Genomic DNA, 16814 nt, shown 5'->3' on the forward strand with positions numbered 1-16814 from the left:
TTAATATGCATCCCTCTAATGGCTAATGATGCTGAACATCTTTTCATATGCTTATTTGGCATATTTAATTCCTTTTTATAAACTCTCTTTATGTACATTTGCTTATTCTGTTATTAGATTGTTTATTTTTTAAAATGGAATCTATATATGAGGGGAGACATCGAAAAACCTGGAATACATTTATTTAAAAAATGTGTATTTATTCTTACATGTTTAAACTTCAGTCACCTTCAAAGTACTCTCCATCTGATTCAATGCACTATTGAGACTTTATTTCCTCTGCTCAGAAACAGTTTCTAAACTCGTTGATTTTGATGCCTTTTAGTGCTTCTGCCATTTTTTGTTTCACTTCTTCCACGTTGGCAAAGCATTTCCCTTTGAGGACTTTTTTCATCCAGGGAAACAAACAAACAAACAAACAAAAGGCACTTGGGGCGAGATTGGGTGAATAGGGAGGGTGGGGCACGGAGGTCATGCCGATTTGGGTCAAGCGCTGCTGACCACTCAGCACAGTGGGGGCAGGTGCGCTTGTAAATTATCCACCGTGAAATGGTTAAATGCATTTCATTTTGAAACAGTCTTCAACAAAATTTCACAGAAGCCGAACACAGCCTCTCACAACAACAGCAGCTGGTATACTAATAGAGACGGGTTCCTAGAACCCTCACCTAGCAGGGGGAACCTGTAGTACAAAGGGCCAGCCCTCCAGAAGATAATTCTGGGTTTTGTTTTTGTCTTTTGGGGTTCCCCCATTGTATGTTTGCACACCAAATCCTCAAGTAACTGGAGCGAAATTTATTTAATTTCATAGCTATGTCAGACATCAACACAAAAATGTGAGTTTGTCTACCTTGGAGTTCTTCTTGTCCTCTTATTTTGGGAATTCTCAGTTTGGCATTCCTGATAGTTAGAGCATGAATTGAGCTCTGTTCGGTGCCAAGGGATCACTAGCACCATTTGCAGAAAGGGAGATGCTCCCAGATATGAAGCACCTGGGAAATTAGAGCTTCTTTTTAATTTAATATTTCAGTGAGAGTCTTACAAATGAAATAGAAATTTCAAAATGTCCCTACTGAAAAAAGAACATTCGTTGCTATTGTTTAAGTCTACTGCAAAAGTTGCTTACTCTTAATTGATTGAGAAAGATGGAAAGAGCCTGACATATCTTTCAATTATTTTCCATTTTATTTTACCTCACATTAAAGAAAGACACAGGGTAACACAGCCAGTGAAATGTGAGCTTAATCATGCAGGGCCATTACCCCACTCTTGTGATTTTTTTAGGGAAAAAAAAAAGCTGTTTGGGGACTTAATTATATAAAAGTGTTTTTTAGTAGGTGCCACGAGAATACTGGACATTTAAAAGGAGGTGTTCTCTCTCTCTCTTTCTCTCTCTCTCTCATCTCTAGGAGAAGGCTAGGGTAATTTTCCTTCTTACTGAAAAGAAAACTAATACTGAAAGAGATTTTGTGACTTACTTGTACAATCCATCTTTATTACAGGTGATTCAGTTCTTATTCTAAATTATGAAAATAGGGGAAAAACGAGGAAATTTCCCTATTCAAAGGCTTCAGTGATTGTAATTTGCCTACAGGGTGAGATCAATGCTTCCTACCAGGGCATTCAAAAACTGCAATTTGAGCCCATCCTGCCTTTTAAGTGTCTGCTGAACTGCACCTCTGCGCTCTGTGTGTCTGAGCACAAACGCTTCTCACCTACACCCTTGGGTGGCTGGTCTCTGCTTTCTGTGTTCCCAGAAGCATTCCCAGGACCCAGGTGCCTGTGGCCACAAGGACAGATCATGCAGTTTTAATTTTCCTGTTCCACTATTAAGTAAGATGGACTTTGGGCACTTAAATTATCTTATATTTTGATCCATAGCTGGCAAATGCCTCAACAAAATCCTAAATGAAATAGAATTACAATAGGGCCAGAAAGGAACTATGTGCCTTTCTTTTAGTCATTGCTAAATTCTCACTGTTGTAAAGCATTAAGGTGGGTATTCCTTCCATCCTGGCATATTTATTCATAGAGAAGTTAGCAGAGATGGTAATGAAAGATTCCAGGAAGTTTCCTTCTTCTTCCTTTGTTAGCGAATACCTTCCTCGAATAAGCTGATACATCTGAATTCTCATTTGAGTTCGTCTAGAGATAAACACGTAATGGAAAGACAGAAAAACTATCTAGCAGGGATGATTTATAACTGAGGATTTATAGGCAAAGTCATTTTCCTCCTTAATGAGTTATTTTCTTGAATTTCTTTGAGGGAAAAAAAGGTTATGCATTAGAGCCTATTGTTAATAATTAAAGGTATGTTAAAAAAGCATATAGAAAGATTAAAAGACATCCAAAAGTGTCATCACTCAATAAATGAACACTGTTGGAATGATGCACAATATAGACATAAAATACAAATATCTATTTAGATGGAACATAAGTCAAGAAACAATAAAAACAAGTAACTTCTAAAGCAGCATTCCATAATTAATGTTAGATTTTTAGCAATGAGAAAATCTTTTCTTGGTCCCAAAATCAGTTCCTGGGTTTAAAATCACAAGTTATCTACTCTAGGTCTTTGTTTTCTCATTTGTAGAGAGGGATCAATAATTGTACTTAATAGAGTGTTTGTGAATATTGAATGAACTAATGCACAACAATGCCTGTTTGATTATTAGTAGTGTTTAATATTATTAGTATCACTGAGAGTCTATTTTTTTATCTCTTTAGGGAATTCATAGAAATTTATCAGCCCCAGAAGCTATAGCTTAACTACACTATTTTTTTTTAAGCATAAATTATCCCAAATGTTGCATGGAATATACTTATCTGACATTCAAATTTACCTAGGAATCCTGTATTATTATTTGACTTAACTAAACTCAGCTTCCTCATCTGCAAAATGGGGAAATAACGCTGAGTTCACAGTCTTGTTTTGTATTTAAAGTGCATGGTAAAAAGAGCTAGTCATTTTTTTTTTTTAGGCCTTTGCTCAAATGCCGCCTTCTTCTTAAGGTCACCTTTGGCTTATCTACAGTTTTAACAATCCTCCCATGGCCTCCTATCTCCGTTTTCTACTTTGTTTTTTGTTTCTTCTTAATTATGTCACTCTCCAACAAGCTACGTATTTTACTTCTGAGTATATTATTTGTCTGCCCCACTGGAGGTCCCATGAGGATAGAGACTATTGCCTCTTCTGTTCACTGTTACATCCTCAGTGCCCCAAAGGTACCTGGCACTTCAATAAACAACAGTTACTTGAATCTGGAATGAATGAATCAACTGATGAATTAATGTCCATTTTGCTGCCATAACCATTCTATGCCATGCAGCAGAGAAAATAAAGTATTTTCAGTGAATGTTTTGGTTCTGTCAGCCACTGCAGGTTTGTGGTCTGGAAAACAATGAACTAATAGACATATTACACACAGATAGATCTGACAGACCAGGCACAATAGCTTGGAGAAAGGAACTGACAGGAACCAGAGTGGCAGGTAAGGGAGGTGAGGGTACAATGTAGCAAATGTAGAACTCAAATTACCAAGGGCCAGACTAGCTACAGTTTTAGATATGGTCAATCCATCACATGGTTTTTCTTTTGTCGATGGTGAAGCGTTCTTTAGAAGACATGATTACAACACAAACCATTTCTCCTTGGAGACAATGAAGGTAAGAGTGATGGAAGAGATTTGATGAAATTCACAATCAACACAGGCTTCACACCCACCCTTTCTGCTAGAGCAGCACAGCTGCACACGCCCCGCATGGAGCTCTGGAACAAATTCTTCTCTCGCCTCGGGCAGGGTCCCAAGCCTGCATTTTATGGAGTCCTTATCCGTAAAATGGGATAATGCCCCAATCTGCCTCCCAGGGACTATTAAAGAGATGTATTGGTCCGGCTCACTAAGTACTTTGGAAAGGAAAAGCATGAACTTCTTTGTCACAAGCCATCATTTTGCATAACCTGCCACCTGAAATCCTCAGGTGCCAGTCATTTATTTTAAGCTTGTTTGACCATCGAGCACTGAGCTCCATCCTTTCTCTCTGTCATCTGGCAAAAGCATGTCTGAGGAATGCAGAATTATTTATATCTGAAACTTAGCTTTCTGCCTCTCTCAATGGTATGAATCATTGTTGTGTACACAGGCTTATATATATATATTTATATATCCAACATACCGTAATTTCTTTGGGCTCTCAGTTTGATTTATAATCTTCAGACAGTTTTATAAATGTCTCTGTCACTTTTCTGAAATGGATATCCTCTTTGGGACTATTTCTTGTTGCTGAGATTTGCACTAACTCAGGCCTCCCTTGTTTGCATGTAGGCCTGATCATTTTAATGTTCAATATTTAATCAGAATAAAGTTTCTCTTCTATGTAGGGCTACTACAAAATGTACTATTCATAATTCAATGAAGAGGCATGATGAGAATGCGAGGCATGGTCAGGCAATGGGAAAGCAAAGCCACATGTTTGAATGTTACAATTAAATAGAAAGAAAAATTATTTCAGGTGAATTTGCCAGGATTATTTCCTTTCTTTTCTCTTTCTTACTGCCAAGAATGAACTTTGGCTTCTACTTTGAGGGAAAAAAATTGTTAGGTCTGCCTCTAAGTATAGATGTTCCTATTTATGTAAAATAAATGTCAGGAATTAACCTTTTATATATCATAATGCATTGAGCAAATCTGTTATTAGGGAGTTGTACAGCATAGACTCTATTATAAGGATGGTAATATTTTTATCTTGAACAAATTTCATGTACATTAGATGAATAAGTTTGGTAGACATAATAGTAGCTAACTTTTATATGGTGTTAACTGTATCAGACAGTGGCCTAACTACTTTCATTTATTAAATCATTTAATTCTCTGAACAGTCCCATGAGGTAGAAACTTACAATTTCTTCCACTTTATAGCTGATTAAACTATAACACAAAGCAGTTAAGAAAGTTTTCCAAACTTGCTCATCTAGTAAGAGGTGGAGCTGGGGTTTGAACTCAGGCAATCTGGCTCCTATTCACTGTGCTGTACTATTTATGTCAGAGCAACAAACAAACTCCTTACAGCTCAACTGAAACTCAGTCGAAAGATATCAGGGTGTCTTTTATGAGAACTTAACTTCCAGTGGCTGCCACCAGATGAAATTCTGAGGTTTGGGAAACAACTCACTGATTTGATTATTCCTATGTTCCTTTTTAAGGGAAATAAACTTCCAAAAAAATTAATTTATTTAAGTTTTTTTTTTTTTTTTTAATAATATGGCAGTAAGAAATGACGTTGTTAAATCACCACTCTAGGTCAGCAAACCCACTAAGGGTCTTCATAAGATTGTAAATAGAATTGTCATAAAGACTTCAAAGTAACATACATAAAGCTTTAATAACATGCCCAAAGTCACACACCCAATAAATGACAGAACTGAGGCCCAAACCTATGTCTTTCTGACTCCAAGCTCCTGTATTACTTACACAATGCTATTCGTAGAGAGCTATGAAGAGATTATCTATATATTATCTATTTATCTATATCTATCTATCTTTTCTCTCTGATGATAGATATTTCTTCATAGCTTTCTAATTTCTATCTATCTATCTATCTATCTATCTACCTACCTATCTATCTATGATGTGTTTGCATATATATTTTTGTTAGGAAAACTAAAACATAGGGCAAATGTACCTCAAATGCCATCAGTGCCTGGGGCAGGTTCTCTAGCTTATACTATAAATGTATATCAAGTATTTTTATTCTTTCACCACTTGTTCATTGACGTTTCAGCTTTGAAAGTACAGGGCCATTACAGTCTGAAGGTTGACCATTCTGTGTGCCTCCTTGTCCTAAATATTCCATGTTTAAAAATTTTTTAAGTTTATGTTTTCTAATTACTTTACCAGGACCTATGTAGCCCTGCGGCTTACAGTCATAGGAACTTGTCAGGAATGAGAGATGTGAGCTATCTTGTGGTTATTATTTTGCTGTATTATATCATTAACCCCATTTTATTAGTTTATGATCATTTTGGAAACGTATAAAAATGAGAGTCATGAAATATAACCATTTCAATATTTTAGAGCAGTCTCTATTCAAACTAGGGCACCACTCAAAATGAAGTTGGTAGGTTTGCATTACCTCTTTTAAGTTTCCTTAAGTTCATGCTCAGTCTTAGCCATAATAATCAATGGTTGACAGAGGTCTGCTTGAAATTACCTCTTGTCTTTTTTGTTGGTTTGCATTTTCCTCCAAACCTCTATAAAAGAGATAGTACCTCTTTTCTATGAAATATTTAAAGGAATAATAGATGAAAATATTTTAATGTGTTATGTAGTGACTTTTTTCCCCATATGCTGAGGGTATCTATCTTCAAATATCCCCATTCCTTCCCCTATCCCCACCCCAGGGTATAATGTGTGGCAGGATTAGGCTGGAGATCCTTCGATTCACCATCTTCAGAAGCTTTATTATTGCTGATCTAGTTTTCTTGAAATGTGTTATACTAAAAAGATAATGGAGCTTCACAAATGTGCTCTGTTATACCACAGAAAAACACATTTTATAATAAAATATTGAATGGTAGTATCTATATCTGAGACTTCAAAGATCTCTTTGCAGACTTAAAAAGAGTATGGCAAAGTTTTTGTCTCATGTGCCTACTCCTATCTATTTGTAATATCCTATTGAATCACAATACTGAGGGTCATTCTTTGGCTGGGTCTGAACTCAAATAGGGAGTCTCAAGATCAGTTAGTGATGTCTGTCACAATTAGGGAGCTGGGGAACGGTGGCACTTAGCCAGATAGATAACCCTACCCAAATATAAATCTTTCTACACAGTGATTTTCTGTCAATTTATTTCCAAGGATGGCCTGGATAATCCTATACTGCTATAAACTTTATCCATGTTCAACAAGAGTTTTATTATTTGAGAGTTCTTACTTATGTCCAACCTGCATACATTTGGTACAATTTAAAGCTATTTCCTCTTGTTCAGCCCTATTCAGAAGTAGACTTGGCATGCAACAGCTCTTCGTATATGTGAAGGCTGTCATTAAAGACTGGCCCTGGGGATTGTCCAGAAAGGCATGGAGACTGCAAATTGGGACAACGGTAATTGGGATGTGCATTGTGTTACATCTCCAGGCTGAGAAACTCATCTGTTTTCAGGGAAAACAGGCATTCCTCTTGCATCACAGCAGGAATGAGGGAAGCTTTCTGAACAGAATAGAGAAACACAATAGCACTGACTTACACAATGCACACTCATAATGGAAAACAAATTTGACCCATTTTATAACAAAGAACCCACCCTCTTGGTGCTTTCATGGTCCCATTAGCTGTCTTTGGGTTCACAGAAATTAACCACACCATATTGTCTGATTATTCCTCACCCTCTCTTTCATGAAAGCCTGTTCATAGTGGCAAAAGTAGAGAAAAAGCTGATCATTTGGGCCCAGGTTTTGTAGATGGACAAAGAAATATTTTTAAAAAACACTCAAGGAGTGTGCTGGAAGATAATTAATGTATTATATTAGCCTGATCAAATGAAATATGATAGCAGGAGTGAAGATGAGCTTGATTTTTATCCAGCTGAATAGTCTTTAAATCATATGCAAAGGGGAGAGATATGTAAAAGAAATGGTCTTTGAATCTGTATGATAGATGCTTCAGCTTAAAATGGAAGAGAACTTAGGTATTTATTAACTGCCTGGTCCATGCCAGGCATGACCCCGTATTTCCTCTACATTACTGTTGGAGCCGAAAGGGGCCTATACAATGGCTGCCTTATTTCTCTGCTTGAGTTCAGAAACAAATGAGAGTCAGATGCTGGAGACTGACAGGTGGAATGAAAGGATCAGCTTTATAACTGATGAGGCTATTGGAGAAAGTGCTTTAATGCACCCAAGTTTATCTGCAAATACATCCTGTCTAAATGGCACTTATTACAAACTATAGGCTGATTCCGTGGAGGAGAGATACTAGAATCTCAGAATATTGAAAGAGAGAGTAGACAGTGAAAGGGAGGAACTGAACTCTTTAAGCTCAGTTGATTCCTAAATGATTAACAATCAGAAAAGTAACTATTCTTCAGGTGGAAAAAAAATAATTGAGGAAATCAGTGGTGTTATTCTAATAAAAGTCCTACCTTATGAAAACATGAATGTGGGGAAAAGGTGTTTTCTGCTAACATTTGTAAATATTGTTACCAAATTTAAAAATATCTGTTAGAAGCAAAAACTTGTATTTTGCAAGAGCCACATTTCTATACGCAGAAGAGATTTTCTACTCCATTCCCTGGGGGAAAAAAAATTGTTAGACTATTTCTCGCCTCTCTTGACTGCCTGCTACTTCCTAATTATTCCCCACTGGGGAGAGGTGACTTATCTGAATAGTGAATTTAAGAGCAAAAACAGAGCAAGCTTGGTTTAACCTCCCCTGACTTTATCATCTGGATCTGCTCGCCTCCAGAGGTGTCTATCTTGGTGACACACTCACTTGAATATGTATGCTCTTCCCTTTTGAGGCAGCCTGAGCCTGTCCTCTTGTGGTAAGGACTAAAGGTGGGGTGGGCTAGGCTCAGCAGTTCAGGGATGAATATTAGAAAACCCATCATGACAATATCTATGCACACCTCCATTCACTTTATCAGTAATCAAGCTGGCATTTTTAACACTTTGGCGTCATTTTAGTTAGAGGGCTTAGCTCTCAAGCAATTCTAACTTAGTAGGCTAAGGGAGGAGTTGTTTGTTTGTTTGTTTGTTTGTTTAAATCCTGAGCCTAAGACAGAAGTCTTAAAAAACTGGTATTTGGGGAACAAAATGGCACAGGTTTGAAGGCTGCTAATCGAACCTAGAAAGGCGACTTTAATCTTAGGATTCGGGCACAGATGACACAAGACCACCCCCATGGAAGGGTAAGAGTTGCTAATTGTGTCTGGTTTCTATAAGTGAGCAGATAACTTTAAGTAGGAAGCCAGGCTTCCTGGGCTTTGGTAAGAAGCCTCGAGACACTGCAACTTAAGCTCCTGTGTGTGATACTGAGTGACCTGAGCAGGGACAGATATTATCTGAGCAAATAAACTTGAGTTTGGAATGAAGAGCAAGACCTTAACTACTTGTCAAAAATTCTTGAACTGGCAGAATTTCCCTATATAGGCCTCTTGGTGTGGGGAAGGTTGGGCGGTATTTTGCTGATGAGTGAGCTGTGTCGGCAAGCTGGGGTATGATATGACAAAAGCCACTAGCTGGCTCCCGCAGCACCTGTGTGTGGCTCCTGCCAGGCATAGTGGGCAAAACCAGATCCAACGTTCCTCTCCGAGTTAATTTGAACAGTATGTACAATCAACAAAAGTACCTGGAGAGAGGGGCTAAGGTCTTTGACACATTGGCTTTGTCATAGCTCAAGGTTTAAACTCTCCCCAAACGGTCTGAAATTGGCTCCCAATATTTTCATTACATAGTCTTTGAATATGATTTAAAATGAGTCCTAAACTGTGGTGTTAAATCACTCAAGGATGAAAAATCTCACAAAAAAGAATGAAGACTGTTATTATAAACAAGCTATTGATTAGTTTTTGTTTTTGAACTTAGAAAAGCAACTTCATGTATTTTTTATTAAATTCATTGGGATGACATTGGTTAATAAGATTATATAGATTTCAGGTGTGCATTTCTATGACACATGCTCTGTATATTGCCTTGTGTGTTCACCACCCAAAGTCACATCATCTTCTGTCACCATATATTTGGCCCCATTTAACCTCTGCTATCATCCAGTCTCCTTCTTTCTGGTAACTACCATACTGTTGTCTGCATCTATGAGTTCCTGTTTTATATCCCACATATGAGTGAAATCATATAACTTCATTTATTTTTATTCCAAACCCAATGGCTAATAATCTAATAAGGAAGGACAGAAAGACCTGTAGATGAACCATTGTCTCAAAGAACCCATTTTGCTCAAGGAATCAAGAAGAAACTGTATTTCATAAAAAAAGAATCTAAATTTTACCCTAAGTACAGAATCAGAAAGATGAGCTGATAATAATAATAACAACAACAAGGACTACACACAGCATGATTAAGCTGAAAGGAGGGGACTATTTCACAGGCGTTAAGACTGACAAATAGATTAGACAGATATACACAGGGAGATATTAAAAATCTGGCTAGATGAATTTGAAAGGTAAAACAAAATACAATCAAGTTGAAGTGCTTTTAATAAGGAGACTAGAAAAGAGGAAGACATTTTAGTTGTCATTAAATAAGAAAGGATAGCTAGTATAAAAAAAAATTTAACACCAAAAGAGAGACAATATCTCAGTAAGAAACAGACAACTCCAGAAGAATCCTAAAGAAATCATTCAGAAGTATCCTCTTAAAGTTGTAGATAGAAGCTACAAGAGAATTGGAACCATTCCTTAAAGAATAGTTAAAAATGAATAAAAGATGGTAATAAAGAGATTTAAAAAGAACGGGAAGAGTGTAGATGACTTATCTATGAGATCACCATGGAGCTGCTACAGATATCATAAGAATGATATTCCTTGTGTTCTGAAAGAACGAGTTTAAGAAATATAAGGAGTTACAAGTCTATGGAAATGCAGATGGGTAAAACATACTAAATGGTGGCCAGGCTGGATTAGAGTAGATAATGCTGATACCTGGGTTATTTGTTGTTCAACAGGGAGAATAACTTCTTATCTGAGTATTTTTACCTCAGAGAGTTGAGCTTGGATGATATTTGTTTGGAAGGTGAGTTCTTTTGGCATACCCCCAGTTATTAATATTTTACCTCTTCAAAAATGGAGTATGAAACATGAAAAAATAGAGAAATAACCTCCTAAAAAATAATTTCAAAATGGAGGCAGGAAAACAAGGCAAAAGCAAAAAAAACCCCCAATAAAATAAAAATAAATAAATAAATCATAAGTCCTCATATCCAGCAATTACGACTAGCCCTCGCTGTGGGGCTAGTAAAAAGGAAGGGGTAGAATAATATGTGAGAGTCTCAACTGAAGTCCCCCCAAAGTGGTAGAGGACTGACAGAGGTAAAGAGAACATTAGAAATGTATTTATATTCTGCAACTAATAGTCAAAATATTGAAAATATTGCAGCAGCCATTGAAGTAACATAAGTCATTTAATTTCAGAAAATTTAAAAGTTGGGAAAGCACATGGTACCAGAAAGGAAAACAGCAAAGGTATTTATTCTCCTGATCACTTAAGTAATCAGAAGCATCAGGGCTTAAGTATCAGAAGCATTAACGGGACATACTAAGGGTTTTAGGGGCTCAGAATGAGTCTCCCCAGAATGTTCCACCATGGCATAAGGGTTATTTTGAGCTGAAGACAATTGAGGCCCAAAAGGCTCAGAAAATGTCTTTTACTGCCCCCTTAACTGCCTTAAAGAATTTAGATAAACAGCCTGGTCCAGGAAGAGCACTATCGCCAGAGATATCTATTGAAGGACAAAGAATACGGGCTGGGTATGGTGGGCCACTCCGCAGGGCTCGGAAACCGAAGTCATCTCTGTGTCCCATTATCTCTGCATGGCATAGCAAATAATTGTTTCCCCATCCTTCTGTGAATTGCCTTCCTTCCCTTTGAAGTCCTTGACTCCTACCCCTTCTTAGTACAGAACGGCCTATGAACTCCAATTGCCTGAGTGCCTAAGGGCCCTTATATTATTATGAAGACCCTATACATATGAAATTAAATTTACTTTTTCCCCTAATCTGTCTTATCTTAATATGTTAGACCTAGCCAAAGAACCTACAAGGATAAGAAAAAAGAAAAACCAACTTTTTTCTCCCTGACAGGGTGAAACTTCAACAAAATCTAATGTAAGAATGAAGTGTAATACACCCTTTTCATGAAAGAGGCTTTATAAGCTCAGATTTTGCCATGGCAGGAAAGAATGGCAGTAGTCATGTTAGCACTAGACTAAAATTGCTGCAAAATTGATAGTAGAGACCATAACCCTCTGTTCAGCACTAGAGTGTCAGAAACTTAAGGCTTTATAAGAATAAGGAACATTATAGAATTTTGGACATTCTAGGTAAGGAAGAAAGGCAACTCAAAGAAGATAAGGTGACTGTGAATGCTACTATCACGAATCTTTAACACATGTTTAAGTAGAGGGTTGTTTGCTGTGCAGTTTTCCTCTTACGGAGCATATATAGAACCATCATCAATCCTTGAATAGAAGTTTCTACAAATTGAGTGTAAACCCATGTGTCCTACTATGATTTATACTCTTAGAAAGTGAGGCACTCTGATATGATGCAATGAGAAAAATCACTTGTTAGAACTCCTGTACCATGTATAATCTCAGTCTAATTATGAGGAAATATCAAGTAAACCCCGGGGGGAGAGTCTGCAAAATCACTGGCCTGTATTTTTCAAACTGCCACGGTCATGGAAGACAAAGAAAAACTTTGAAAGGCAAAACATGAAAGTTAAAATAACATGAAAAGCAGAGACAAACTATCAGGCTGAGGGACTAAAGAGACATGTCATTTAAGCAATTTCAGGAAAAAGAATATTGGTGAGGCAGCTGGTGAAGTCTGAATAAGGTCTCTGTATTACATAATACTATTTGTGTTAATATTACTTTCCTGATTGTGAAAATTATACCCTGGTTAGGTAAGAGAACATCCTTTTTATAGAGGTAAAGAAACATTATTTTTCAACTTACAATTTTTTTGAGCGAGAATGATAAAACAAGTGTGGTAAAATGTTAACATTTGGGGAATCTGAGGACCATATAGGTATGGTTGCCAGATTTTGCAACAAAACAAACCAGAACATACCCAGTTAAATTTGAATTTTGGATAAATGATGGATATGTTTATTATAGATTTTTCTTAAATATTACACACAATGTATATGTATATATGTGTATATATTGTTGCATATATAAAACTTACACTTGTATGGGTGACTTGAATTTTATTTGAAATATTTGACAGATAGTTGCTAAAGCAATCAATCATAGGTTATTTGAAATTCAAATTTAACTATGTCCAGTGTTTTTCTGGCAACAATACATAGAGCATTGCTTTGTACCATTTTTTTTTAACCTTCTTATAGGTGCTCAATTCTTTCTGAAGAGAAAATTGAAAAAAATGTAAAGTACATAAGAGACTGGGAGTCAAATTTACTTCAGTTCAGCAATTTTAAGGGACTTGCATCCATTTCAGTAAAAACAAACCCAGGGCACTACCCTGGAAAAAGCATCCTTCTACCTAGAATTTTGAATGATCAAACTACCTGAGACTGGCAAAATAAAAATTGGGAAAGACTATAGGACATGTGAGATTTAATTAACTTGGATCTTAAATATTGTGTAGTTGTTTTGTTTTTAATCTTTACTAGAAATTTGATAAGGGAAGAAGGTTATATTAAATTTGAAGGTATTTTTATTTTGTAGGCATTGTATTATTGGAGTTTATTTATGCTATCACTTAAAGTCATTATTTAAATTCTGGTAATATATACTGGACCACCCTGACTTTGCTTATCTTGAGATGAGAAACAGAATCAAGTGTGCATTTCCAGCCTCAGTCAGGTACAGCATGGCCTTGGAGTGAAGTAATGTGCTGTTCTGAAATGTTTCTGAGCTCTAGTGGCAAGAGAATCCACTAGAAGTTCAGGAGCATCACCAGACAAACAAGGGTTGGTATTAAGGGAGGCCTAAAGTTGTTCGACATGACAGGGCAGGTAAACCTGTCTCATTGCAGGTGATATGGTATGAGATGAATTGTAGCATCTTATTTAAACTGAGTTCTCTCATCAACTTTATCAGCAACAAGCAAAATGTCCATTTTTACTTTCAAATTCTCTCATTTTTAACAGTTTTATTGGAGTATAATTTATATGAGGAGGGACCTCCCCAAAACTGAAATTATCTTCTGGAGGATGGGCCCCTTGTAGTATAGGTTTTCCCCATTAGGAGAGTGTTTTAGGAACCTACCTGTATCAGTGTGCCAGCTGGTGTTGTTGTGAGAGGCTGTGTTTGGCTTTATTGAATCTTTTTTTTTTTGAAGACTTTTTGAACACATTTGCCCATTTCATGATGGGTGACTTATACACACACCTGCCCACGCTGTGCTGAGTGTTCAACAGTTTTTGACTGAAAATAGTATGACCCTCTGATCTACCCCTCCTAGTCGCCTGATCTTGCCCCGAGTGACTTTGTTTTTAATTTCTCCAGATGAAAAAAGTCCTCAAAGGGAAGTGTTTTGTCATTGCGGAAGAGGTGAAACAAAAAAAATGGCAGAAGCACCAAAAGACATCAAAATCAACAGGTTCAGAAACTGTTTTGAACAGTGGAAAAAATGTCTTCATAGGTGTATTGCATCAAATGAAGAGTACTTAGAGGGTGACTGAAGTTTAAACAGGTAAGAATAAATACACAATTTTTAAAAAATAAGTTACAGTTTTTTGGGGTTACCCCTCAAACACCCTAAACCTTCTGCACCTTTGCATATGCCTGACATTTTCAGCACAATCAAGGTAATAAACATATCCATCACCTCCAAACGTTTCTAGTGTCCCCCTTTTTTTGAGGGGATGGTAACAGTTCACTTAACATGTGATTTATCCTTTTAACAAAAGTTTAGGTGCACAACACTGTGTTGTTAACTATAGACACAGCACTGTACAGCTGACCTCCAGAACTTACTCAGCTCGTATAATTGAAATTTTGAGCCCCTTGGAAAACAACTCCTCTTTTCCCCATCTCCCCAGTCCCTGGCAACCACCATTCTATTCTCCACTTCTGTAAGTTTAACTATTGTACATTCCTCCTATAAATGGAATCATTCAGTATTTGTCCTTCGGAGACTGGCTTACTTTACCTAGCATAATGTCCTCCAGGTATAGTCTATCTTTCAATCCTAGAGATTGGATGGGAAAGAAAAGAATGCTACTTCTTGTTCTTTCTCCTCTGAAATTCTCAACAGCATGTGTCGATGAGGTAAGAGCCAACGCAGCGAATATCTTTCCCCAGGTTACATTCGTAGAAAATCTTAAACCCAGGTTTAAATCCTGTTTTTTCTTACTCTATTGTTCATAGTTCCTTCATCTCTATGACCACAATTAAGAATATAATGATATTATTTAATATTTATATAATGATTATAATATTCAAATTTAGATTCATATAATGATTTTATATCCAGCATCAGTACTCATTTCATTTTCCTGCACTACATTCTCTCTCTTTATTCAGTATGCATCAGTCTCCATTCATGTCCAATATTTAATGAGGAATTATAATTGAATGAAATACTAAATGCTTAATAGTTCATGAACTGCTATTGTCTTATTTTATTGGTAGAGTGGAGGCTATTTATTTTAAATAATTATAATTTATCTCAACTTTTCAAATTAGCAACATAAAAACCATGGAAGGCAGTTTATTCATCCGGCTCCCAAATCATTCAGTTCTTCTATGCCAAGTTACTCTAAGGTTTTCCCTCAGATTATGTACTAGAGGGCAAACTTCCTATTACTTACCAAAACACCATACTTTCTGTGCTAGCTGAGTATCATTCAGCACAAACTCACCTACAGTCTGAGACAAAGCCATCTCAGCAAACTCAGTCTCTTTGAGAGAAAATTAAATGCTTGCGGTGAGCCACTGAGTTTTTTATGGTGATTTGTTATGCAGTATTATTGCCCTGACTCTTACAAATTACTCCCAATCTTGTTTAAGAAGCCATTAGGGAAAACGCCTTCTGTAGGGAGCCTGCGTTAGCATGTTCTCTCTGTTGCTCTAATGTTTCTAACTGCTGTGTATTGCAGAAAGAATAATCAGTGGGCTGTTATGTGGTAGAGTGAAGGGGTGGTTCCCAACTGACTTCCATGGAGAAATGCATGATAGATGGTGTTTACGTGAATGGCACATTCCCATGAGGGTCTCTGGGAATTCTTGGCAAGCTAGCTGTGACTCAGCTACCCTTTCTCTCTAAGTCACAGTAGCTTATTGTAATAGATATATAAGTGAGAGTGATTTTTTTAAATATACTATCAAATCTACTTTAAGTTGTATTTAAAAATAATTATTTATAAAACGTAGTGTTTTAATGTTGACCTGCCTAACAGTCAATCATGACTTGAACTCTGTGTCATTATAATAGACAACCGTTTATTTACTCCAAGTATCATTCCTCTCTGATTCTATGCAAGCCTGTTATGTTCTACCTCAAGAGTTAAAATCACGCATTCGACATTCTGTTACATGTATCTGGTGTAAAGTATATACTCACTAATGTCCCATGCCTTCCTTTTTCCTCTCCTCTTGTCCTCATCTTCAGTGGTCCTGTCAAGAAAAAGACATTGTGACTTCTACCCATCCACACTTGAATGCAAAACTCCAATTTTAAGCTGAAGACAATCAAGGACTGTTTTTATTATAAGTATGAGCTCATAATTAGTTAGATTTTTGTGAAGGAAAAAACATGTGAAACTGCCACCAACTGTTCGGGCAGGTCCCCTTTCCGGTTGCACATGGTATTTCTTACTGACATTCTAGTGTCGTAGAATTGCAGGCACTTGCAGTTAATGAAACTGACTCATTTCAACTATCACAACTGAATTTTTCTCTTTGTTTGTTATCAAAAACTCTTTTATTTCCCTAGGTGTAGATTAGAGTTGTGCTTCTAGTCCAGGACTTGAAATTAGTGAAGGACTATGTACCTCCCATTTTCTCTTCCTAGCAGTCATGACTCCACTTTCATTTCTGTGTTTACTTCTCTAATGTCAAAATAAGGAAGCGAGAGAGGGAAAGATGGCCTTAGCTAATGCCAG

This window comes from Pteronotus mesoamericanus, unplaced genomic scaffold (genome assembly GCF_021234165.1).
Source record: "Pteronotus mesoamericanus isolate MK-2021 breed Mesoamerican mustached bat unplaced genomic scaffold, CSHL_Meso_final contig_90, whole genome shotgun sequence".
In the NCBI taxonomy this organism is placed as follows: domain Eukaryota; kingdom Metazoa; phylum Chordata; class Mammalia; order Chiroptera; family Mormoopidae; genus Pteronotus; species Pteronotus mesoamericanus.